At 48.4% G+C, this 27923-nt stretch overlaps 1 protein-coding gene across 3 annotated transcripts in view; it reads left to right on the top strand.

The window, feature by feature from the left end:
• Positions 1-27923, top strand: part of LOC142572431 (progranulin-like) — a 461641-nt gene that overhangs the window by 227968 nt on the left and 205750 nt on the right. The gene's annotated exons all lie outside the window — the stretch shown is intronic.

The raw sequence follows: 27923 nt of genomic DNA, 5'->3' as shown, positions 1-27923 counted from the left end.
AGTTCACTTCACTGCTGAACCCATTGTACTCATGAAACTTCACTGCCAACTGAAGTGAAACTGCACAACAAATAGTTGTAGTGAAACAAGCATGTTATTTCAGTTCAATAAGGAATTAGGCATTCGCCATTGCACTATAATAGGCGAGGGGAAAGGTGTAAAATTACGCGCTACTAATTTTATTTTTGTAGTTACCGCCTTATTTGGGTAACAGAAAAAGTTTGAACTACGAATGATTTGCAGCCTCGCGGAGGAACAGTCGCTGGCGGTTATGAGGGCGTGGGCAGGGCTTCATTGCCCACTTAAGTTGTATCCGATTATAGTAGCGTTTTTTTAATTAGCTCTGGAAGAAATATCGAGAAATATACGTTTCTGGAACAATCACAAGGGGGGGGGGGGGGTTCTTTTGGATCCCTCGTTTACTACTCTAGCAAGTTAAGTGCCCCAACCGACTCCTATTGTTATTTGGAAAGTTACGTAACGATGCGTGGCCGCCAGTCGCGTACAACCGCGTATGGCGCAAGAAGCTGCGATTCTACACGTACTGCACCCACCGCGGAAGGTTCGAAAAACGCCTACATAAGCACAGCAGACAAGTGGCTACGTTAGGCGGCTCGAATGATAACTGTAGAAGAGTCATTCAGAACGCACGGAATTGTCCTCCACTTCGGGTGGCATTTTCTCTACTTCCTTTTTAAATAAAACGATGTTGATCTAGAAATATTTTCTTAAACAACGCGTAAATTTGTTAATTTTCGTTTTTCCTTCCTGTTTGGCTGTTGCCTTGGCTCTCTCCCTTAGCAGATCGCTTACTTTCTCAAATCCTTGCGACTCTTGTGTCCTGTTAGCAATTTTGCACGAAAAGAGCTGTACAATTAGGGAAAAACCAGACGAGTTAACAGGTGACAGTTATATTGCCTATGAGTTTAAGAGTTATTGCAGGGTTTCATGATAAACGCTGTCTCGCATTATTTTATTTTCCACTTTATCTAACCCGTATCACGGTTATATGGTTCCGAGGTTCTGTCAACGTCGCGGCGAGCAGTCACTCGAGGAAATAATGAAACAAAAAGAAGAGTTAAACGCAATTGACATTTTCTCTGGCCGCAACTCGTTCCACGTGCATACAGACCAGCTGACCACGAACTGAATCCCTTTCCTGGTCCCTGGATCAGTCTGAACGAAGAAGGTTGAACTAAAGAAGCAACAACGATGCGCGTGACCGTTGAATAGACGGTGACAACTGAATGCATCTCAAGTTAATCGCGCGGGCACCGAATTGATGAGGAAACTGGCCTTCATATCCAAGGAGACGCCGATAACTACCGTCATCCAAACGGAGTGAAAAAGGCAGCAATATGTTCACCGACGAATAGCTGTCAAGTCTCAACATTGATTTGGCGGCGTTTTAGAAATCTGTGAGAAGCGGTGGCGTGGGGCGGGGAGGGGGGGGGGGGGGAGGTATGCCTGTTAATTTCGGGGGGGGGGCGGGCGCGGGCCCCCCCTTGGGTACGCGTGCCTGCATGGCACTCTTGAAATTTTTACTTTTGAGTGGTCCATTAGAGAGAGTACTCTAGTTCTCACGGACATCTGCCAATTATTGCAAAGACAAAGACAGCCAGTACTCTGCTCCAAAGATGACCTCTGAGTCAAAGGCAATACGGCTGGAATCGCAGGGCTCTCAACGGCTGCCGTACCAGGGGAAAGAACTATTGTTTTTCGCGGATGGGCGGAGTAAACGCATGCGACCTTGCATGTTCTCAGAGGCAGGAAATTCCATATGCGCACTCACCTGTGCTTCAGAAGCATACCACGTTAATGTGTACGCGAACGTTCAATCGCCGGTGTAGGCCAACAGAAACAAACTTATACACTATACCAATGAAAGCGGCAGTGAAATTGCTCGCACAATCTCTGGGTTCTTGACAGCTGCCGACGCAGTCGTCAGAAGAACTACCGACAAACACGCTCAGCTTTAGTGTACGTATCAGGGCTTGATAGGCACTCGAAGTTGAGAGCCAGGCGGCGCCAAAGAGAAAATACTACAGCGACACTATATACCGCCGACAACGCTCGCTGAAATACGGTGCGTCGTCTACAAAGCAATGAAAGGCCTCTGGCTCGTATACGTGTCAACTGTCGGACACCGAGCAAATAGTCAACTTTAACAAAGGTCAAAGCTCGTCCGAAGAACTGAAAGCCGTGTGCCTTTCCAGTCCTCGAAATTAAAACCGGCGCTATCGTGACCGCGCAGCGTCCTTGCCTTTTTCTAACGACGCGTAGGACGTGCGATGCTACGGAGAGGGCGTTTGACTGTTTTCACAATGAATGCGACGATTGGAGACCAGACGAAAAAGTGCAGCTGTCAGCAGCCATTCAAGGTAGCCGAGGTAACTAAAAAAATAATGTTAGCATTTAACGCCAGAAAGGTGCGCAGTGGGCTACGTCGGACGCCGTTAGTTTGTGCCTTATAAACACGGTACTTTTATGTTGACTGACACTTTCATAATTTGAAGCCACTACCTGGCGGGTAGCGTCCGTCAAACGTCTGAGAACAGAAATACTTCGCGGCCACTTATGTCTTGCATTGTTCTAAATCTGAGGCAAATGCAAGTGTCAAATTTATGGCGAGGCGTTGCGTCCGCCGTGCACCAGTAGCATTGCACTGCCTCTCACGTAGATATCCTATATATGTCCATGTTAAAAGCCGGTTACCTACGTCTAAAGAGCCGGTTACCGGCTCCTTAAGAATCACGTAAGGAAACATAAATGAATAGTTAGACTCGCAAATGCTACATGCACCCACAAGCAGTGCCACCGACATTTTGGATCGGAGTATTTCCCCTCGGAGCCAATGCGAGTACGTCCCCTCCAGGCAACTTGGAGCTCGACAGAGCAGAGCAACACATGCTCGATCTGTTCGAGAGCGTGGAACTTTCTTTTCTTCTAAAAGTACAGAGGGGGCGTGTTTCCAGTGTTTAAACGAAGCGCGCACAATTCGCGCGAAACACAGGGGTCCCGCGGAAGAAAGTGGTGAAATCCGTTTTCCCTTGAAACACCATTGGCGACCCCTGTCGCCCCGGGCGGTGCCTTGTCAAAGTATCAGTGACTTCGTGCTTCACTGCGCTTCCTTTTGTTTTTCTTTTTTAATCATTCCTTTTTTTTTAATCTGTTCTACGGTTTCCCTTAGCTCAAAGTGGGGCCGAACGTGCGTCGAAACGAAGTCGGGGCGCCTCGATTGTCTACAGCGGCTGCAACGGCGACAGCGCTGTATGGGACAGGGATGCCTTCAACCGGCGCTACATACGCCCCAGCCGCGTGCCTGCATGCGTAATGTAACGGCAGGGCATCTCCAGTTCATTAGGACCATAAAGATTATACCTATACTACCTATAGATGGAAATCTGTCGCTGCTGCGCTGTTGTATGCATGGGAATGCTCATGGAGGAAGGAGAAAGTTAGGAGGGAGAATCGCGCAGCGCGATAAAAGCCAATCCTGTCGGCCCAACACGTGATCGCACGTCAAAGCGCGCACTGTGTAATATGGGGGAATGCAAACATTTTATGAAGATTTTAATTTTAAAAACATATTATATGTGCAGCCATATCCACATTTTTTAGACGAGGCCTCGCACAACACCAGCCAACACAAGTGTCGCACATCCGTATACCGTCATTCCGATGACGGCACAGGACTCGTTATAAAACTCTATGATTAGCACAATTCCGTGCAGCACTATACAAAATTATAACGTAGAAAATATTTCTGGTGGCCACTGTGGTCTTCAAAACTTGATGCGGCGTCGAGAAGTGGTATTCGTCATCGAGTTCTTCTGCTCAATACTCCGTCAAGTCCTCGTCTGTACATTGTGTGATTTAGCGCACGTGTATACGTAGCTAGTGTTGCTCTATGTCCTCTCTATTCGTGTTACACAAACTTAGATTTTTTTTTTTTTAGGAGAATGTACTAACTAGCCTCTGAACGAACTCTTTTTGATCTATAGTGTGGTTTCCGGGCAACGTTCAATAGCTTTGCAGTAAAGTGACTTTCGAAATTTTAGACCACACTGCGAGTTGCCTTCCTACAGTGTAAAGCAGCGAGATCGGTCACACTTGTGGAAACTCCAATGTTAACATCCTCCCTTTAGTCTCTGTCATCATTAGAAATTCATTCGCCAGATCGTTCATAGGCAAATTGGAGTGAGTATATTTGGAGTCTATATTTCATATCAAAATACACTGAGATAATAGGAAACAAAAATTAATTCTGATACAGAAGCTAATTGTTTTTTAGAGAGAGAGAGAGAGAGAGAGAGAGAGAGAGAGAGAGAGAGAGAGAGAGAGAGAGAGAGAGAGAGAGAGAGAGAGAGAGAGAGACGTGCACTGGCATTGTCTCCTGCCATTTTCGCATTCTGGCGCCATGTGACCGCGGCCACAATGGCTCACACGATGTGGACGAAAATGGAAAATAACGATGGAATTTGCAACGTCGCTTCACATTTCCAGGTAGCATATTAGACGTATAATGAACTTTAAGTGTTATATGCGGCTGGAGCACCGGCAGCGTCAATTTTTGCGTACGAATGCAAGCACGCAGTTGCGCGTGTATCCCTACATATCGATAAAAAGATGGAAGGCAGTTGGCGTATTTCGTAAAGCCACGCGATCGCTGTAGCTTCCTTCGGGACATGTTGTTGTTGTTGTTGTTGTTGTTGTTGTTGTTGTTGTTGTCGTCGTCGTCGTCGTCGTCGTCGTAGCAGTACTAGTAGTATTCCTTGCGGCAATATTTATCGTACTAGCACTACAGTTTATTATCAGCATAGTAGTACTACTAGCCGTAGTACAACTAGTAGCAGCGCCAGTTGTAGCAGTTTTACCGTGCGTAGGGCTAAAGCGCGAGTTTCGGCATATGCTTATCGAACGTATCACGCGCGCTGCTGTATGGAACTTCCTGGAAGAATTCCCAAAATCTGGGAAAAAACGGAAGTACATGGTTTGCTCGGCCATCTTGAACTCAGCCATTCCTGTCTCCTCGCTTCCTTCAGTTAATTCTGTATAGCATGGTGGAATGGGTTGCTCGCGGCTCCGGCATGGTTGCAGTATTACACGAAACTGCAAAATACCGAAGGCGTTTTCTATCGTGCTCTGGGAGGAACGCACTTATAGAAACCAGCATGAACAGCAACAACGAGTCAACTGATTCTAAGCCTCCCCTCCGAACTCACGCAGATAAAGAAAATGAAAGATGGAATTGGGGCGCCAATGGGACGGGCGAATATATCGGATGGATCAGTCAATATACATACACACACCTCGAGAAAAGCGCGCGGGTTTTTCAATCGTGACGTCTTCGATGCGGGCGCATGCGATATGCCTGCATGCGGGACACCTACCACCACCACGCATCTCGGCCGGAAAGTGAACAGTGTGTGTGGATAAGGAGGAGGCGGAGAGCAAAATAAGCTATATATTGTGAAACGCAAGAAACAGAAGGCGAGAAAGATATAGAGTGACCGTTCCAATACTCCTTGTCGAAAAGGATGCAAACCGAGCGAGCGTTTCACGTCGGCGAGCGAGTCACGGGGACGTCCGCGCGCGTCACACTTGACTGGCGTTTCGCAATTCACGTAGGCGGCCTCCCCCCTATTTCGTCTTCTCCCTTTGCATATATTGTCGTCGCCTCCGGACGTCACGCGAGATGCAGTGTCAATCCGGCTCTTCACGGGAGGAACTTTTGTTTGTTTGCTGTCCACAGGCGCGTATACTAGAATGGAGGAAAAGGCGTGCGTGAAAAAAAAAGAAGTCAAATAAATCTGTATATTGGGAAAAGAGAATGTATACTAAAATAAAGCGGAGAGCAGAATGGCGAAGGAAGTCTTTGGAAAAGTTGGCGAGCAATGATGCTAAATAAAAAAAAATCGTCTAGGACATGCGAGTGGGTAAGTAAACAGCCGGGTAAATAACTCAGGGGTTCCTCACTCCCGAAGCCATCGCTTCGGGGAGCAGAGTTAGAGGGAGAGAGCGAGAACCGGTATATAGGGACGCGGGGAGAATGAGCGCGGGCTCCCTAGCTCACTCGCTCTCGCCGCGATCATCGGCTCTAGCCAAACAGGAAATCAGTCGTCGAGAAGGGGAGCGCAAAATGCAAAGGCGCTATTCAGCTGGCTTCTCTGCTTGGCACGGTTTTACCAAATGCGAACCGTGCTGCGCCTTCTCATGACTGCAAGCAGCGTATACCGAACTGCACAGCGAACTCCTCTGCGGACGAAACTTTGACGATCTTCTTTCGTGGGTGTTGGGGCTTTTTATGAAACTAACCAAACTAGTCATTCCCCCATCCTCCACCGTCGAACTCACAAAGCTACAGAGGAAGCCAATTTGGTTTTCTCAAAAGCAGTTTCGTAGTAAAAAAAAAATTGTCGTGGTCCGGGTAATGAAACCGAGACCAGTGCCTTTCCTCTACGGCCGCTCTGTGCCGCGTGAGCTAATCAGGAAGGTGTTGCGTTTGGAGGCGATCCCACCGCTCGCAACCAGTTTGTTGCGTACTCCAGGGTAGCGTACCGTACTGCTGCCGAGAAGTAGCGGCGCCTGCCTATCGAAGCTCGACCGACATTACTTATTGGGTAGCGTGGCGTTGACGGCGGGCTGCAGGCATCCGGTAGACCATGGCGACCGGGCAAGGGCGAGACGATTTGCTAGTGCGAAACTTGCACTGTTTATTCAAAGGTAGTTGAAAGAAAATAAGAAGAGCATGAAGTATGAAGTATGAGGTAAGAAGTATATTTCGGAGCCCCTTAAATAGGCTCTCTACAAGTGTGGGCGGGATCTTGCTTCCGTCGATGACACGTGACAGGCACAGAGAGAGGGTCCCTCCTCCTGCATTACCGAGCACGGGAAGGAGAAGTCGATCCTCTTTTCGACGAATCCGGGGAGAAGGTCGGGTGAATGACCTCTTCGGCGCCGTGGGGTCCGACCAAGTAGAGGGTAGGGGGATGACGTATCGCCCGTGGTGTCCGACCAAGTAGAGGGTAGGGGGATGACGTATCGCCCGTGGCGTCCGACGCCAACCCTAACAAAGGTTGCAAAGCACAGAGTGAGGCCGAATCCTCTATAACTTCGTGCCCATGTATGGTGAACGAAATTCTTTCTCTTTCTTCTTTTCTTTTTTTCTCATTTCGCTGATTTTCATGGAACATATTTGCCATATTCAGAGTTCCTATACTTGGTATTGTCCTTCATTTGGACTTCGCTCTGCGATATTCCATAGCTTACTGGTTAGGTCAGATGGTAGGGCGATCTCGCCGGAAAGGCGTTGGCCGCGAGCTCGATCCCCAGACTAGGACGATTCCTTTCTTGAACTGCGAAGCTTTCCTTCTCTCCTGAGAAACCCATGTTGGTTTCCTTTGTGGCTTTGCGCTATACTGTCGGGCGCACACAAGTTTTCTCCTGTCATCCAGCTTCCTCCTTCTTACGGATTTCCACATAACTCGGTCGTTATGTGTTCGGCCTTATTGGCATTTTGCAGCTGCAAGAAGGTGAAATATGTATGCGTGTAAGAAAAGCAAGTGGAATACATTGAAAAGCTTTAACGTGTAATGAAAAACGAGGCGGGCTGTTTTAAATAAGATTCTGCGAAGGGCGCGCGCTTCGTACATTAATTTTCGACAGCGGTGGTTAGCACATACGTATAGGCGTGCGCACATGTACAGCACCTCTCACGCTGTCTGCAATTTCTCGCATGCTTTCGCCCTCTTAACCTGATTTTCCCATTTGTTTGTTTTTTGTTATTGACTTCCTTTTCATTCCTTTTAAGTTTTGTTTTTCGTTTCTTTGTGTGTGTGCGTGTGTGCGTGTACGTGCGTGCGTGCGTGCGTGCGTGCGTGCGTGCGTGCGTGCGTGTGTGTGTGTGTGTGTGTGTGTGTGTGTGTGTGTGTGTGTGTGTGTGTTTGTGTTTGTGTGTGTGTGTGTGTTTGTGTGTGTGTGTGTGTGTGTGTGTGTGTGTGTGTGTGTGTGTGTGTGTGTGTGTGTGTGTGTGTGTGTGTGTGTGTGTGTGTGTGTGTGTGTGTGTGTGTGTGTGTGTGTGTGTGTGTGTGTGTGTGTGTGTGTGTGTGTGTGTGTGTGTGTGTGTGTGTGTGTGTGGGTGTGTGTGTGTGTGTGGAAAGGGGGGACGAGGACGGCGTAGTGCTTTCTGAGTCCCTTCAGCTCTAGTAGAACTTGCTATGCATGTACAAACCTTAGACGCCCATGCTCTCGTCTGGTTGAAGGTAATAGGCCTTATCTAACTTACAACCGCGCAGAGAAACACCGGTCCCATATCGTAAACGTATGAGCATTTCAACGGCAGCGGTGAAGAAAGACTCGACAGGACAGACGCTCACTTGCAACTGATGTTTATTGGCAAATACTTCACGATAGCAGTAATTCGCACATGTGCAGTCAAGCACATCGCAAGGTCCTGTCATACAGGGCAAAATATGGCTAATGATATAAAAAAGTGTTTTGTCCTGTATGACTGCACCTTGTGATGTGTTTGACTGCACATGCGCGAATTACTGCTATCGTGAACTATTTTCCAATAAACATAAGTTGTAGGTCAGCATCCGACCTGTCGAGCCTTTCTACACCCCTGCTGTTGAACCGCTCATACATTCACTATATGTTGTACCAACTAAACCGGCAGGTCACTATCATGAAATAGTTCCCACAACTTGCGGGGTTTGTTAGCAATGTGGGTTCCGCAGGCGATGATGCGAGGTAGCATATTTCTGACACGTATGTGCGAAGCCAGCGCTGAAACGTCGCCAGTCACCGACAGCACCATAACGCACAGCTTAGCGAGTGGACGAAGCAGCTTTCAGCAGCGGATGCTGTTGCGACGATGGTTTCGCGACGAGATATTTAGCGGTCCTCGTGAGGCGGCAGGCGCCCATGCAACTTCTGACCTGAATAGTCACCGGCATGGATAGGAATATGAATAGGACTCATTGTGCTAGAGAAAGCGCTGATACGGACGAGCTTCTGCACTATATTGTCGTTCAAAATGTCGCGCAATTTTCATAAACTTCCTATCGGATGGTGTAAGCATATTTTTTTTTTGTTGCACACTTTAACAGGCGCTGCGCGTCCTGGACCTAACGCTGGATCTCCGTAGACATTTTATGAACTGCACGCAACTGCGCAAGGTGAAAAGAGAAGTGCCGAATCCGCTTGCTCGCACTGCTCAACCGGGTGACACTCAGTGGAGAGCGAAAAACACGCACACAAAAAAAGGAAAAGGGCAAGAGAGAGAAATAGAAAGAAAAGAAAGACAGGGGGATGTTGTACGTGTGTGTGTCGGGCGGTGGGAGAGGGGGGTGCGATGGAGTCCAGATAGGAGAAATGAATAGTGTAGGCCACGACGACCGCTCATCTTTTGTGTTGTGCGTATTTATCAAGTCGTGCACCACGCCCCACCTACACCCTGCCCTTTACGCCGTATAAATACCCTTTATCAAGCCGCCGAGATCCATTTTGGACGCCGTCTGTCAGACCGGTGACAACCTCTGGAGAGATGGAGCCGCTGCAGCTCTCGGCTGCCTTGCTCGCTCCGGTACACTACAGACGCGACGGAGTGGCCCGCAAATGCACGAAAACTTTACAAAAATTACAAAACAAAAGAAGAATAAAGAATAAAACTCGCGGGATGGATGTGAGTGATCGCCAGGAACTATGCTTCGCGCGACTTGCTGCTTTCTTGTGCCCTTGGCTATCATTGCTTTCCTAGCTCTATTATTTTTATTTACTATATTTCTAAACTCCGAAGGGCTTATTTCGAGTGCGCGATGCGACTAGGAGTATATATGGCCAAGAGCTGCTGAATCAAAACGTATATAATCGTGCACCCCGCCGCGAGGTATGCACGTCTTCTGTTTGCGCGCGTATACACACGCGGTAGTGGGCTTCAATCCCGTTATTCGTTTACGCTCCTGCTGGTGTCACCGAAAACTCCATTTTTCCCCCTACATACGTGGGAACGCGCAAACCCAGTTTCAGAGAAGAACCCCATCCCTGATACGCCTTCTTGCATTTACTTCACACTGAGTGCATGCAGATATACCGCCTGCCACAATCCCTCCTCTTCAAGGTGACGATATATACCGTTCGTTTCGGCTTCACGAAGGTTCCTATCTTGGTGGCAAATCGTGAGCAGAGAACCCCCTTATTTCAAGAAAGACTGGGAAACCTGTGCGCACCGTTTCTGGGGAGAAGATGGATGACTTTCTGTTTGTTTTCCTATAGGTGGCTCCGGAAAGTATAGTGGCTGTTAGAAGATACGTTGAAGACTGCTCCGATTTCTTCGCAACAGAAAACCGATATGCACAATCCTGTTTGTTGTCGCGTAGCCAAAAATGGAAAGCATTGAGCTTCGTGGAACTTGTGACGTAAACCGCCGCTTTTGGACGCGTAAACGTTCCACACACGAAGCGAAAGACGGAGTGCAACGATGGGCATTAGTACGACGAAAAGAATTGGAATAAACAGCGTCGAGTTTATGCTATATAAGGAGTGGTCTATGAGATAATCTTATCAATTCTGCACCGAACATGAACCTCCACGTTTAAAGCGAAGCTTTCTTTGTCTTGTCATTTAGGTTCTCACTGTCTACAAGTGCGAGCATGTAGCGTGTATGCAGTGTTGCGTCAGTATTATGACGAATTCGCCAGATCGCACCAATGCGCACCGGGGCGCCCCAATGTGTCGTTTCAACCAATCATCGTCGTCCCAGGGTACCCAGGTGCGATTTTCCGAATTGGCATTAGTAATTTACAACTTGAAACGACGAAGCTATCACATGTTAGTGCATCTTTTCCAGAGTACGAACACACATACGACTGCCACAGTGCTCCACCCTTACGTTTTATCATGTTTCACTGCTACTTTGTCGTCAGTGCTAGTAACTGATGTAATAATTATGTAAGTGACACTATCACCCTAACACTCTCCAGCTTGCCAGATATATCTTTTGCTACCAGTTAACGTACCTCGCATTACCTTACACATAGCGTGGCCGCATTATCGGAGGAACCCGTAGAAGTGAAGAGGTACTCGACTTCGAAGCAATGAGATTAGTTCATTAAACCGCTTTTCAGCATCAGTATGTCTCGGAGCGAAATGCCGGGACTTAATGGACAAACGCACGTGTTTGAGATAGCGGCGTTATAAAACGTGTCTTCTTTTATCGTTCTCGGCCATCACAGCTTCCATCTGCTTTTCAGTTTAGGCAGCAGAGTCGTGTTAGCGTGCTCTCCTCTGCTGCCACGGGTAGACGTACATCGCCCGATGCCTTGCGGCACTTTCAATAAAGCGGCCTTCTTCCTGCAAAAAGGGTTATAAAGGAACCGAGGGCCGGAAGTGCCCCAGAATGGCGATAGAGAAAGCGCTTACAGAGATTTCGTGCGGAAACGAGGGAAGGCGATGACTCGGGCTCGGTTCCCATAATAAGAGAGACAAAATGAGAACACAGCAAGCCGAACAAGAGAAACGAAAGACCGAACCCCTTTCTTTTCGGCGGAAGTGCGCTTCTCCTTTATGCTTGCCAATTCGCCTTTGCCTTGTACAAGTGGGGTGCCAAGTTTGCTTGCGCCTGAAGCTGGGACGATGAGTGTGTTGCGTCGGCGCAGGGCCCGGCTCGTCGCTTTATATAAATGGGTCGACGAGAAGCGAGCTGAAGTGACTCGCCAGGCAATGCACTGCCAGTTTCGGTCGAAGGGACGACCTTCTCCCGGTTGGGGAATCCAGCTTTTCCGCTGCATGCCCCGAGGCCCGTTTCCCTAGTGTTTCCTCCTTTTAGCCCCGACGAAAGAGGGCGGAAGTCGGAAGTTGCTTCCTAAGAAGGTTATTATCCAAGCTGCGCGTGGGGTGGCGTGAAGGCATGTGCCGTCAGCCGGTTTGCAGTGCTCGAACCCTCCTCTTTCTGCAGGGAAAGAACGCTGCGCCTGCTGGCGCATAGGCTCGGAGGGGAAGCACTCTGAGCTCACCCAGGGAAAAAAAAGGGGGAACTATAGAAGCGAGAACGTGCCGGCCGCTGGCCCCGCTGTGACTTTCTTTGCTTTAAAGAAATTGGCGAACACTAAGAACCGCCATCTCGCACCCCTGCACAGTGCTTGAGCCGTTGGCACAATAAATACGACCGAGTCCGGCGTTTACCACTCGATGTCGCCATTTTCAACGCGCAATCTGCGACCCTTATCGAGGGCGTTTCGGACTTGTGCTGTCTGAAGTAATCGCAGCATGATCTGTCAGTTGGTCCGTCCGTCCGTCCGTCTGGTCAACGTGAGGGACGACGTGTAAAAAAGTCGTGCATCTCATGAATTAGTCTCTTTTAGGAATCGGCGATTAGCGAAGCTTTCTTTGATGTTTACTGAAATGTCTTCAATTCACTTTATCCTCACTTCTCAGTCGAATGCTATGTAGTTCAACGCTCCTCGCCTAATGCGCGCTCTGTTCCTATTTTGTTCCCTTCACTGATTTCTCCAAACTCGGCAGCTTTTGTTGGCGACTTCTTCACTATCATTCTGCCTAGTTCTTCGCTTCTTGCATCCTGCTCTATTCATTGCACGTACCCAGAGGCATGTACCTCTTGTGGCCAAGAATTTTCGTATGCGCAGCTGTACACAGTCAGTGGCCCAGTTTGTCTATTCGGGAGTACGCCCTGTGTCACATACCCCAGTGGACCGAGCTGTTGCATACTCACCGAGACAACGGCCAACAGCCTGCAACGAATAGCTAGCAGCCAACAGTTAACCGAAAGCAGCCCTCTTCTTTAAGAATCGGAGCTTGTGCCCTGACCCTCGCCCTCCTTCATTGAGTGATATGACTGTAGGTGCAATTGGTGTGGAGGATTGCTCGTGCAAACACAAAGAAAGGCATGCCGTTGACGGCGCCTTTGTAAGAAAGAAACAGGTGAGGCGCGGATGCTCTGAAAGTGCTTGCAGTCTTTCATCTATGGCGTCGTCTTCCCTCGCGTCGCCCACACGATGGTACCCATCTTTGCGTTCTATATTAACGGCAGTTTTCGCATACAAACCTCGTGCAAACCTGTCGGCTTAAACATATTTGACAAAATAACAATACCAGATATTTCGGCAATTGCAAAATAACCTTGCTACTAATATGAACATCATTGGCTGCGCTGCTAATAGCAAAGTTGTCTCGCTGCTGACTGTTCATCGAAATTAGCTTTATTCGTCAAATGGTTTGAGCAGCGCCTTTGATCTATATAACGAACTGCTCAGAAGCAACGACTTAAAAGCACCTTGGCAAATGTGCGCCTAAAGTGGGGCTGATTAGATTGTGCCAAATGAGGCGCGAGTGAATCAGAATTGCTTTAAAAAAAATCACAGAAAACCCACGTTTCGCGTATTCGATAGAATACTAGTGCCATTAGAATGACACGGCATCGGTAGAATACCAATGCCGCGTTAGTCGTTTCCACATTCAGGAGATGCGGAGCGTCGTCCACATGTGTAAATCTATATATACACGCAGCAATAGGCGGCGAGAAATTGGCAAAGCGCTTTATTTACGAGCGCCAGCATTCGTGTTTACACACGCGATTTCGGCGTGCGAAATAAAGAGGGACAGAAGAGCGGGGACACACGGCTCGTGTACAATGATAATTCCGACTGCGTCCGCGAACTTCGAACAGCTGCGACAGAACGACATCTGTCGCGAACTGCAAACTGAAGTCGTGTCATGCGCGCATACACTCTCGAATGCGGACGACACGCTTTACAACTCTTCCAATAAGAGGAGATATGCCTCGCTGAATGGGACCGTGCTATGCATGTCACAAGCGAATGGATTCGCTCTCGTCGACTCGCAGACTTAAAAAAAAAGAGAAGAAAGAAGAAAGTAAACAGAGACAGTCGTGAGCTTGTCTGTCTCTCGAAACAAGCGCTCACAATGCTCGCGTTTGTTCAGCTCGCTTTAGGCCAAAGCGAGAAAAAGAAATCGGAGTACGAGCAGGCGAGTGTAAGGATGGAGCCTATATACGGTGGTCTGAGTCGTTCGGCACTTTAAAAGAAGAGGGTGGGACGTCTCTTTCGTGTCTCGCGAAGATTTACATTCACCGCCGACTACACACCCAATGACACGAGAGCGTTTTCTCCGGACCATTTGAGTACAAGAGCGCACGTCGCGTCTGCAGCGTGCAGCGGCGCGCGCAGCATTTATTTGGCGGCATCGCCCGTATATAATGTCGTACGCACGTACGAGCGAAACATCCCTTTGATAAGATAACTCTTTTGTGCCGCGCCGAATTAAATTGGTACTGAACCGAAGACAGCTCTGAGCATCTGCTCCGTGGGTCGGCATTAACGAGCTCGCATTGTCGTTCGATGAGACGTATATATACGACGGTCTATGAAACATCTCGCTCTTGTATTTTGTATTTCTTCTTTTCTTTCGTTCTTTTTTTTCACTCAGCGTCCTTTCGCAGGAAACGGCTCTTAGCGGCGACGCTGATGGAAGCGCTTGACAGATAAACATACAGAGATGAAGAGCGCGCGCGCGCGTTTTTGTGCGCCGTGTATACTGTATACAGGGAGAGAATACACCGCATACACGCGCTGTGAATGGACGACGAGCTGTGCGTCTTCGATGTGCCGCTCTCGCAGGAAAGAAGCTGGTGGTGGAGATGCGGAGGAAAGTAACAGAAATTCGGGCGGGCGGGCGAGGAAGGAAACAAAACACAGAATTAGTGGGCGAAGGGGACAGAGGTGAACGAGAGAAAAAAAAAAAGGAGCAATAAGAAGCGGAGACATCTGAGAGCGAGCGGCGAAGGAGAAAGAAGAAACCGCGCGCGCGCGCGGCATTGATGGGAAGCGCATCGGACTGGCGCGAATCACAATAAATTCAATGGGGCAAACGAGTGTTCTCTTCAGACTGAGAGCGCGCCGCCCCTCACAGCAATCACTGGCGGCATTTACCCTTCGGCTTTCACGAGAAAACGCGAGTGTGTGCGTCGCTCCGTGATACCACGCGACGTAATCGACGTGGTGGGGCAGGGTGTGTGTGTGTGTGTGTGTTTGTGTTTGTGTGCGTGCGTGCGTGCGTGCGTGCGCGCGCGGGGGGCTAGGGCTATCGGTGTAGTGGCATATATACGTGTGGTGTATATTGGTTCCGCCGACACTATAAGTATATATCCTCATTCAGAGATGGACCCGACAGCGATCACGCATGCGTGACGCGCTTGCACCCATTCAGCGGTAAAGAAACGTAGCGAAAATAGGAGAAAAAAAAAAACAAATCTGTGGGATGCAAATACGCGGAAACGGTGTCGGCACAGAAAGACAGGCCATGCATAAACGGGCTCAGCGGTTCGACGTGCTTGCGTTCTCCGTTTCGTCAGTGTGTACAGTGACGCGAGCGAGACAGGTGGCTTGTTCTCCGTGTGCGGGCGTAGGTACCTGAGGGCTCCCGCAATCCTCTTCAGAGCGAGTTACGATGAATTAAGAGTTTTGCGCACAAATTTTGTCAGTCGGCGCCGCAAGTCAGTCAGCCGAGTGGACCTATGGACTGCTTTGATTAATTTAGATGGCGAGCAAGCAACAAAGAGGCCAGTTTAGGGAAAGAAACACGAATGGTACAGTTTTAGTCTTCGTTCCTTGAGCAGCAGAATATATATCACGCGATTTGCTCTGCCGCATGCATGTGTATTTAAATAAAAGCGGAGAGGCCCTCCTCCTGTAGAAATAGCTGCAGCGGCTTACCGGACTTGACGCCCATGATTCAAGGCCTGTAACTGTCGGTCATATTTCATATAACTTTGGTAGCGCGGCAGCTCTTGTTATCCCCGCTCGAGTAACCCTTGTTCCTGCACAGTGCCACAACAGGTGGTGAATATATTTTGCTTCCTTATTTCTCCTAGCATCCGTCTATATCGAGATAAAATGGCAGTCTCCCCGCAAAATCTACGGGCGCGGTGGGCGGCCGCCCTGCTCAGCTCAGAACTCAAGGACCAACTTTGGGCCGTGCATGCAGCAAGCCATGGAGGCCGCACGGGAGCAGTAGCTCCCAGTGGCCATCTAGGCGGCCCCAGGCCCGGGCCTCCCAATCGCCGGATTCCAAATAAGGTTATCACATCACATCCGTCTGTTCTTTTTATCTTTCTTTCTTTTTCTTTGCAGTTTTCTTTTGCGTTTACCCTCGTGCACCATGTCGTGTTGTTCTTTCTTGTCATTGCTGACGAAATGAAATTGCCATGAACAGCAGCGCATGGCAAAGTGCACAGAGACAGTGTGCAAGAAAAGCGTGAATATCATATGAGGTATTCCCGAACGTTTTATTGAGGTAGAAATTGTATAGACACCCGAGGCGCATTTCTGCCGTCGGCGCCGCCGTGAGGTTCCGTATGAAGTCCAAGGGCGATAAAATCGTCGCCACGTGCCGTAATACTGCATGTGCAAGTGAAAGCGCGCGAAATGGTGCCGGCGATGGCGGCTCAATCTCGCGCACGCAACGCACGAAGGTGGGGAGGATGCGTGCCGCCTTCCGTCGCGTGCAGAGTCCGCGCTGCGCTGTGTTTTCGCGCCTTAATTCACATTGATGCGAGCGGCACAGCACGAAGCTCAATTCGCTCGCTGCTGCTGCCGCGTTCCTTCACTGCAGCATTTTGACAGCGAGTTTCCGGGGCCATCTAGTGAGATGTGTTCATGTTTGCTCGTGCGCCCGTTACGCCTTATTTGTTAATTCAGTTAGTACGCCTATGTTTACAAGTTTATATGCCGATAAATCTAACATCCTTACTTCGTATAGCTGTCCACTAATTCGCTATCCCAATCGACGCTTCCTCTTTCGAGTGAAACTGCAACCTTGTTTTTTTGTTTTTTTACACATACTTCAGTTTCACAGCTCCCTATGCGCGCCCACTGGCCGGCATGGTCACAGCGGCTGTCACTGGAACTATATGCCTGCACTGCAGTAGCGTCTTTCGTCACGCGCTGCGCGTCGACTGCTCTTGCTGCGATGCGTCGTTTGCCCCCTACTGGTCTGCACCGTTTGTCCGTCGGTAAATGTAGTTTAGCTATACTCTGAGTTTTGTGATAAACCTGCCACGCTTAAAGGGACACTAAAGCGAAGCAATAAGTCAGTTCAGACTAATGAAGCATTGCTTGAGAACCCTGCAGGCAGTCATTTCAAAAGAATGTTCTGATTATTAGATGAGAAAATAAAGGTCCAATTATCAGTATTTCAATTTCGCGCCGAAACCCCAGCGCCGGTACGTCAGCGTGACGTCAGGGATTACAAAGTATGTTTTCGCATTTGGGCCGCGTTGGCTGAACAAAGGTTCCCGAAACTTGCCATGTTGAATACTTGGTTCCTTTAGAACACAATGTAGTCAATCTGTACAGTTATATATAATTAGTAGGCCCTAGAAGACGCCATCAAAATCCAAGACATCACAGCCCCCAGGTGCGGGAACTTAAGTAGGCATCGCCACCCGTATTTCGTTCTTGCGCTTTTTCTGGCTTACCAAACGTCTTATCGTTGTAAGAGTGGTGTTTCTGGTGTTGTAGAACGGTAATTTACTGATGCAGAAGAAATCATTTTTCACTTTAGTGTCCCTTTAAGTAGCAGACTTCACTGCGTCTGTGTATCTCTGTCAGTGTGCCTTGCGGTCGCGTCTTTCTTCATGCACGGTGCCTGCTCTGCCATACGATTGCTGCGGTGGATCGTTTCCTCTTTCCATGTACCGTTTGCTCGTCAGTGAATGTACTCTAGCTGCCCTCTCAAAATATTACACAGACGATGATACTAAAATAAAATTACCCTGTACCAAGTGCGAAATAACACTTGTAGCTGGTGTCTCGAAGCTGAAGCGGTACTGCGGAAATGAGCGGTCGTGCGCGATGACTCTGCTTTCCAATCGACTCTTGGAAATTAAAAGCGCCACACTGCCCTACTCAGTGTATTTTTTTTCTGATAGCTTATTCTTAGGATTTGTAATAAAGACGACGAGTGTCTACGCAGAAGCACTGGTATTAAGAGCGAGCGCCTTTTTACAGTCACTCACGGATATAATGCGATCGGCAAGGAAGTGGCATGAATTGAACATTCATAGGTCGAAGGTTTATTTCTTTTTTATTGCGATGGCAATTACATGGGCACTCCAAGCTTCTTTCTGCCGTCGCGGTCGTTCTGATGTTCCGTAAATAGGCCAAGAGTGAAAACACCGTCGCCGCGCGTTGTATGCTGTGAGAGTGATAAGCATGCGAGGAAAGCCCGACGATCGTGGTTCAATGTAGCGCGCGCGTGCGCGTAGGCAGAAAGGGGAGAGCAAATGCGCCGTGTTCCGTCGCGCGAAAGGCCTTGAGAGTGGGGGGAGTCGGGGTGCGGCGTTGTGGTCCGGCAACAACTGCGCATTTCGTGACCGGGCGCCAGGAGAACTGACGATCGCGGCTTGTTCTCGCGCGCCATATATGAAGGAAAGCGGGTAGGCAGCGCGTTAAGGAGGGGCGGTGGCTTCGACTCCGCCAAAAAGTGCGTACTTTGCACGGCCGCACGTCCGCAGACGGCTCATACCTTTGTGCGCGCTCTATTATCGCCGAACATGTCTTTAACCGATAGACCGCACGAACGTCGCATCGGTCGCTGCTGCTGCCGTGCTTGCTCACACCAGTGTTTTAACAGAGAGTGTCCACGCTCATCGAGTGCGACATGTTCATTTTAGAGCGCAGCTCTTTGTCGCCCATTCCTGCATTTCGCGGCACCGTCGTCCCTCGCCGTAACCAAGGTTATCATCCGCGCGCTGCGCTAACTGCGCGCGCTCCTGCTGCCATCTCACGCGCGCGCGAGTCTTGCTCTCCCCTTGTCCTCCAAAGCCGGATCACGTGTTCTCGTCTATTCTCTCGCCACGCTCCGCGCAGCGCAGTGACTCTCGCCGCTACCGTCCACTCCGCCCTCGCCGTCGCTTCTGCCGCTGTCGCGGCACTGCCGCGGTGCCGGAGGCTGGTGTTCCGTGCCGCCTCGCGCGTGATCCACGGCTCTCCTCTCCTCCGTCTTCGCGTCGCGTGGCTGTACGGCTCTCAGCCGCGTCTCTCGCTTCCACGTTTGCGGGGAGCGTTTCTCAGTGGAATTTGCCTCCTCTGGCAGTGCTCGCGCCTGGCTGTCCTTCTCCCGCCTCCACTCTTGCCCTGTACTTCCCCTTATTTGACGCAGTGCTATCGCGGTGACTCGAAAGACAGTTATAGCGTTTCGTCCCCTTACTTTTACTTCCCACCCGAACCTTGTGCTGACACATTGAGGCCTGTCTGTGAGTGAATGTGTGTGTCACCTCTACTCAATACCCCTGTTCTCCCCCCATTTCCTCGTCCCACCTCAGAAGAAACATTAAATAATAATTGCTAATCTCCCCCCCCCCTCTCCGCGGCGGTAACCCACTATAACATGGCGCGTCGCCGGAGCGCCGGCTCGATAGCGGCGGATCGCGGTGTGTGCTGCCCAATCCGAAATGCAGAACCGCCTCCGTTAGGCACTGCTTGTTCTGTATGCGGTTGCCTGTTGTTGAAATAAGGCAGCAGCTGCGCTCAAAGATCGCATTATCAAGAAGCGTAATCGTCGGCCAATTTCTTGCTTGTGCACGCTGACGCCATGCTTGTCAATTCAGTTAGTAAGCGAAGGTTTCCAAGTTTATACGGCCGATAAAACTTCTATCCTTACTTCGTATAGCTGTCTACAAATTTGCTACCGCAATCGATGCTTCGGCTTTCGGTCGAAATTGGCAACGAACATAGTGACGTCTTTTATTTACTTGAGCAACCTTCTTTTTTTTTTTCAATGCAACTTTGCCTTTTTTCTGGCGGGTTACGTGCACGAGCTCTGTAAACGATGGTATTTTTTCTCTTGTTTTGTTTTAAGTGCATGCGCACGACCACTTCAAATTTTATTAGGCACGTGAAGGCTTGCAAATCATTGCATCCAAATGAAGTCACTCACGGATAGTTTATCTAGCCTGACCTGGGCGATCCAGAATAAATCTCCGGGATGTGTGACTAATACTTTTTTCGTTCTGCACGCGTTCAGAAACTGTGAATATCTCAGGATGGTATTAAACGACCTCATAACTCTTCGAAGAGGCTTGTGGGGGTCGAGAATCGCGTGCATTTGAAGCCACAGACATTTTCCTCCACGATATATTGCCCACATGCATGTTTCTGGTGTCGCTTGAGGGTTGTGTTCGGAGGCTTGCTCGAACGAAGTTGCCTCTGCAGATGGAGATAACGTTCACGTACTTCTGTAAGTAATGTGCACTAAACTGTTTGTGGTGCACTTGCGATCCTATATATGTCACCGTTTAACTTAGGTTTGATGTTATGCACATACGTGCTCAATTTTCAATCCGTCTGCTCCTCTAAGGATGATTTCAATTAAGTTTTTGATGGTAGTAAAGCGCCTGGAAACAGTGTAGGGGTCGTCGGACGATCTCGCCGCTTCCACCAGTTGTAAGGGTTGTAGGTCGAAGGGCGGAACTTGGGAGGAACTAGGACTAGACGTACAGGGTTTATTTACAGTATTTTACATTAGAACAAGATATACATTCGACAGTCTAGCGTGACTCCCAAATGGAGCAGGCAAAACGATGCATACAGCATGCGAGCACGAAGCTCCAAACACGCAGCACAGAGCACGAGAACACAGCTCACGAGCTCGATGACGAGCACCATAGCAGCGACAAACAGCTGCTTATAAACACTCCATGCTCCCTAGATCCCTAGGTGAGGGAAAAACTTTCGACCAGACATCGTAACCGAGCCGCCTTTGAGCGGGAGGGCTTACACACACACGTACGCACTGGTTTCACTGCCCCCACCGAGGTGAGACGGGCTTCGCAGAACTCGGGGCTTACGTCTTGACCAAAGGAAGCGCCTCTTATTCCCCAAGCTGACCCCCGCAGCGTGGCCGCCGGTTCTGCATTGTCTTGCGTCCTGAAAGGCGCGTGGACGTTGCCGCCAAATACATTCCCTCGGGAACTCCCCCGCTCACGGCAGACCAGGTCGGCGGTGGCGTGTTCCGTAACAAAGCCTGGTTCGTCGAACTCATCTCGGCAATCCCGCGACGAAGAGTCCCGGGCGCGGCGTATTGTCCTCCGCACACAGTAGACTTAGTGGCGCCGTTTGGCTAGAGGATGACGGTGGCTTTCCAGGAAATGTCGACGCTGCTGTCGCAGCTGGCTGGCAAAACTTTGCATGTTGGCACCTCAGCAGGCCGTTCTTAACAACAGAGTCTTGTGGATTCTGTCATAGCCTTTCATGCAGCAAATTAGGTGCGATACTCCTCAAGGACAACAGTTTACATAACTCAAAAGACGCCCACCTACGAGTTGCCTCATGTAAAACGATCCACACAGCGCTGCTGTGTGGCGTCGTCTTCAATAAGTTCGATATTTCAGAGTACAGTATAGCCAAAGTCACGGACATGAGCCTGTCGCTCACAGTCAGTAGTGCACGTTTCGAAGGTCAGCACAACAATATACCAAGCACAATCGATTTGAACATGAAGCGCGTCACTGCAAGCTTCCGCCGAAGGGCCTGTCGACACTCGAGCTCCTTCTCTCGGCGAACTTCGCTTTTGCATCATACTTCTTGTCTTCTAGATGTGTTTATGAAGACCGGAAAACATTTGGTCGAGGAATCGCGTCGAGAATCAGCGTCCATATTTCCCGCGAATAATTAGTATATCTTTGTTTTCAAGAATAACGTTGAAAAATATCGATCGTTGTCATCAACATGACGTTCACACACTTCGGACTTATCAGTGAGGCATTCTTCCTTTCGACGTAGCATGTGTTTTCATGTGGAAAACTCTCCACCGTCGTCTTATACCACCATCATTCATCAGCCCTTTCCCTCCCCGTCCCTTTTCCCCAGAGTAGAGTAGCAGGCCAGAGCAAGTTATAGCTCAGGCCGACCTCTCTGCCTTTCTGTAAATAAATTTCTCTCTCTCTCTCCACGGTCGTTGCGGTGCGAAAGAAATAGTGAGCACCAGCACCAGTGTGCATCAGGTCGCTGGAGCAGCCGCGGGCAAAGCGGAACCGCACAGAGAACTTCTTTGCTGTTCTGAGACGCCGAAACGCTTCTGCGCGAAACTTCTCTCTGGACGAAACCGTCCCACATCACACAACACCAACAACGTGATGACAGCATACCGACGGATGATACAGCACCACCAAAATGAATACAGAAACGAAACCGGAAGCGACAGAACTGGCGAAAGACGCGATCGCACCGCCACTGTTTCGCGCGACCACCACTTCGGTCGTCTCCCGAGCGGAGCTGTGAAACTGAAGTGAATGAACATTGGCATTCTCTCTAAATACAGGAGTCAGCATTGTGGAGGAGCTCAGCAGACATGTTGCGCACTTGAGCCTTGTCACTCGTTCAAACGTCGAGCAACTTGACGTTTTGCCCTTTTTCCCCCAAGACGGCTGCCCTGTGCAGACGAGCTGTCACGCAAGTGTACGTCAGTCACTAATTAAACCTTGGAATATGAAATTGACAGCATCAGGAACATACGTGGATAGACTCATTTGTCTTGAGAGAGAGTGGTCGTATCCTACTTGTGCACTAATCTGACACTCCACTGTAACACACAAAAAAAAAAGAAGAAAGGAAGAGGAAGAGAGGAGGAGATATTCAGGTTAACCAAAGTCGCGCCAGGTTGGCGACCCTACAATTGGCGAAAACAAAAACGGGGGAAAAATGTAAGCCGGAGTCAGTCAGTGTGCACACACCGTGAGATGAGCGCTCATTGACAGTCGCAACCGTCATACAGTACTGCCGCCTTCAAAAATCGCGGTCTAGGCTTCTTGTAGTCTTGCACACCCAAAAATACTTCAGCCAACGTGTCAGAATCTTTTCATCCGATAGCGGTCTGTCGTTTAAGCTGCTGAGACTTACAGAGAGTAAATATATAGTTCTACGTCGAGGAAAGGGCAGTGACACAAAAGGTGCTCAATGATTACGTCGTGCCCACAAGGTTTGGACCCGTCACTAACAAGCGTTTGAACTAAAAAAGCGGAATAAAACAAATAAAGAAACAGTGAAAACGCCTTCATTGCTTAGCAAACATAACCAAATGCTCCAAGGGCACAATATTTTACCTATGTTTCTGTCGACTGACACTTCTTCATGCAACTACAAAGGCCACATTGCACAAAAGGAATGAGCTGAAAAAAACGCGACCATCGCGCTCTCAGGTATAGCCGAGAGTGGATGAATCGTCAAAGCAGCGGGTTTATATTTTCTATGCTTTCAAGCAATTAAATTGACATGATGACAATCGCACTCAAATCAGTGCGAGGGTGAAAGAGGAATAAATTTACGAGCAAACGAGCAAGAACATGGGCACGGCTACAGGAAATACCGAGAAATATGCCGTTCGTTTCTTTCGACACAATAGTCTCGCGAGGCGCTCAATTTGAAGAACAACGACAAAGACAAGCGGCGTATCAAAGGAAACTGGATTGCATAGAAACACGATCGCTCGTGAATATACGGGGAAATTGCGAAGGAACGCAAAGACAGAAATAAACGAAAAAAAGGAAAGGAAACGCCGAATGGAGTATAAAATATGAATATCCGAAGAGGAAGAGAGAGCGTAGCATAAAGCTAATTATAAATGAAAGGAAAATTCCAGAGTGTCTACCTATCGTATGTAGGAGCGAGCCTTCACTGGTGAGTTCCTCAAAGAACACTGAAAGCATAGCTTTCTTTTTTTTTTTTGTGGTACCGAGAACACATTAAAAGAATAACATGAGGAATCATGACACAGGTGGCCAAAAGTCTGAATAAGGCTCGTCTGCTCAATATCCCTATTATATTCTTAGAACGCTCGGGGTCACTGCGAACAAACAACCACCCGGTTGCCTTGATCACACTCCACCGAACACAAAGGTGACGTCAGTCTTAATACACATCATCATCATCATCATCATCATCATCATCATTTATGTCTGCTCCGAGATGAAAACCTAACCTAGCGATCTCCAATTAGACCTGTCTTGCATCATCTGACTCCACATCATGCCTGCAAATTTCCTAATTTCATCACACCACTTTGTTCTCTATCATCCTCAGCGGCACTTCCATTCCCTTTGGCACCCATTCTGTTACTTTAATGGAGTACCGCCTTTCTACTCCACGCATTATATGGCCACCCTAGCCCAACTCCATTTATTTGTCTTGATGGCAATTAGAATACCGGATACGCCCGTTTTCTCTCTAATTCACACCAGTGTCTGCCTGTCTCTTAACGTTACGCCGTTCATATTTCAGTCCATCGCTCGTTGCGTGGTCCTTAAGTACTTATCGAGCTTCTGTGTTAACCACCAAGTTTCTGACTTATATGCTAGAACCGGTAAAATAGAATGAGTGCATCCCCCCCTTTTTTTTTCTTTCAAGCATAGTTTTAGACTACCGGTCATGGCTTGGTAATACCTTCCGTGTGCACTCCAACCCCTTCTTCATATTCGGTAATTTTTTTTCTCACAATCCGAGTTTACTACGATCGATTGACCTTATAACGTACTCTTGTACACGATTCGAGAGGTTGACTTTCAATTACAAATTCACATTCTTATATTACCTTAGTCTTCTGAATATTAATGTTCAAACCTACTCTTAAGCATTCTCGGCTAAGGTCCTCAATCTACTGGTACCCTCTGCTGCTACTGCTACTGGTACTGCTACTGGTACCCAGCGCTGCTAAACAGGACAATGTCACATGCAAAATGCAGGTCGCTGAGATGTTCCCTGTTGATTCTCACACGTAGTCCTCCCCAGTCTAACGGCTTGAATATTTCATCTAGCCATGCAGTGAACAGTATTGCAGAGATTGTATCTCCTTGCCCGGCCCACTCCTTAATCGGTATTTTCCAACTTTTCTGTGGATGTTTACTAATATATTCACATATGCATGCTTCTTATACTATTCGACTATGCAATGCCTCAATTTCCGCTGGTATCTTGAGTAAATTGAACACCTTTTCGTAATCTATGAAACCCATATACTAGACAAGTTGGTAACACTCATAAGATTTTGCATCCGTTTAACATCCACGCCTTTCCTATATATATATATATATATATATATATATATATATATATATGTATATATCGTTCTCTCTCTTTCTTTCTCAATTACCTGATTGATGACAGGAATCTATTGTTGAATATTCTTTCATACAGCCAGCAACTTTTTTGGGTACCTTGACGTCAGGTGTTGACCAAATTTCGTTATACATAGTAACTTCGCTGCAATTTTTGTATAATACAATGCATCTTCTCGGCTCCATTCAGTCTTCTTGCGAATTTGTTGGTTTTGCCGATGCAGCTGAAGTTGCAGTGAGCACGGTAAATTCCCAAGGAAATTTTCCGTCCTCGGGAGACCTTAAACGCTCGCAAACCTATAACGATGTTTATTAGTTGATATGGAGAATGTAATAAATACTTAACAGCTTCAAACCTATTCTGTTCGTTGGTCGCTTCTGGCAGCAGCACCCAATTTTCTCTTCTGAACGCCCCATATTCGGTGCATTCTGAAGGAAAGTCATGTGCTACAGCCAGAAGTGATCAACACTGAAGTGTACCGGAGCCGTGACAGCACAACAATAAAGAAATAAATAATCTCAAAATGAATTGTGACGAGCAGGGCGTGCCATATAGCGTGTACCATCTGTCAGCGCCGTCACACACCGTTAATTTCCAACTGACACATCGCTGTACTTGTCTAAAGGCACTGTCTTCATCATGGTACATCGATGCCGGCGCTCGCTCTCCAAGGTAACTTCTTGCATGGGTTGGTGTTTCTCTGAAAAACTCAGAAAAGAAAAAACACCCTACAGAGCGTCTGTTTTTCTAGCTGTTCAAGGTTGCCTCGATGCGCAGGCGACGCGGAGACGTGCGCATCGAGGCACCTTCGTCTACCCCTTTCCTTTCACGGAATTTTCCTTTTCTGAAATTTTTGCGCTACGAAAATAATACCTCGCTCTGCAGGCTGCGTCCCTAGGCAGCAGATCCTCATGTAGCATTTTTCTTATATTCCACAATCGCTTGAGTTGAGTTGAGTTAAGTTGAGTGGTTGTAGGTTACTGGTGGGATTAGCCTTGCAGTTTCTGCCGGCAATTTCTCCACCGTAGTGACACTTAAATAAACAAATCACATAAATCAGACAGAGACCTCACAATCACAAATGGTCACTCCTAAGGTCACCATGTGGAGGCCAAATCCGTATCCTGCAGGTAATTTAAAAGAAGACGAGGAACCTCCTTCCTGAATAAATTGTTCCCGCGCGCGAGAACAATGTCCTGAAGAGAACTGTGAGGAACTTCTGTCTCCTTGAGGGACCCGAATAACATACTCCTTTCCGCATTATACAGAGTACAACACATTAGGTAATGTTCCATGTCACCGCACACACCACACGTTGAACATAATGGAGACAACGCCAGGCCAGTCTTATACATCCACGCAGGGGTACGAGCAGAGCCCGTGCGAATGCGTAGCAGTAAAGTGGCTTGGTTTCTTTTGAGACCCTTGATCACACATGGCTTGTGAGGTGAGCTCTACAAAGAACTGAAGTGGCACAACACCGCTTCTCTGAAGAGTCTCTTGTCCTCTTGAGGCACTTTCTCAATGGATTCCCAGACAGCGCTCTATGGGTGAGGCTATTTGCCATCTCGTTGCATATGATACCTATGTGCGAGGGCACCCATTGGAAACTTATGGAGAAGCCTTTGATATAGAGATTGTGCACCGAGCGTAGGGAGCTAAGACATAAGGCATCAGTAGGGAACCCGTGCTATAATGCTTGAAGGGCAGATTTTGAATCTGTAAGAATGACAACAGGTTGAGGCGTACAAAACCGTAGCTTCTTCAGAGCTGCCTCAATGGCAACGCTTTCGGCCATGGTGGAGGACACGACTACAGTGATGCGAACCGACCAATAATACTTCAAAGAGGGAATGTGAGAAGCAGCGGCACTAGATCCTCTGACCTTGTCCACAAAGCCATCAGTAAAAATCTGAAGGTGACGTGCATATTCAATCTCAGGATGTTCCAGTACGAGTGAACGCGTTGCCGCCAAAGGAGAACTCCGCTTAGCACGAACGTGAGGAATTGCCAACGAGCAATCGGGGCTCGCGAAAGACCAAGGTGGTTTCAACCTCTTAGTTCGACCTCTAGCGTCAAGACCCAGGTAACCAAGAGTATTAAGGACCAAGTGCGCTCGTGACTCAGATCTCGTTCGAAGGCTCTGTGGAAGGGCTCGCCCGGCTATCGTCTGTTTCAGGCGGCCAATTTGCATCAGTAACCGTTGTGAAGCGACTAGGCTAAGAGGCCTCGATAGGGACTCATAAAGTACTGCATTGTTTGGAGCAGTCTGCGGAACCAAGAGCCCTCCTTAGGCCCTTTCTGTGCAAAACCTCAAGCCGTTACAGCTGTGAAAGTGAGGGGGAAATTAAAGGGAGCTGGTACATTATTCGACTCGTCACTAGTGCATCGTGCAGCCTGATCATTGAAGAAGGATGATTTCCCCATTGCTCACTTGCAACTATACGGATCGCATTGAGACACGCAGACAGTGATGTCACAATAGAGTCCACAGCTCGTCGCCACTGTAGACGGTAGTCGATAATGACGCCCAAAAAATGCTTTTGCTTCAATTGACGAAGGCAAGATTGATCAAGGTCTATCTTCAGCCGCGCATACCGTCTTCCTCTACCTGGAAACATGATGAAGCCAGATTTTTCCACCGAGAGAGTCAACCCAACACCTTGAAGGTGATTTTGTACTGAAAGCAATGCCTGTCGAGCTATCAGAGCTAAACGCTTGTGTTGATATCCGGTTAACCAAAGACAAATGTCGTCCGCATATATTGACATAGGA

The sequence above is a fragment of the Dermacentor variabilis genome, chromosome 2 (assembly GCF_050947875.1).
Source record: "Dermacentor variabilis isolate Ectoservices chromosome 2, ASM5094787v1, whole genome shotgun sequence".
Lineage (NCBI taxonomy): Eukaryota > Metazoa > Arthropoda > Arachnida > Ixodida > Ixodidae > Dermacentor > Dermacentor variabilis.
This window is presented reverse-complemented; position numbering and strand designations above follow the sequence as displayed.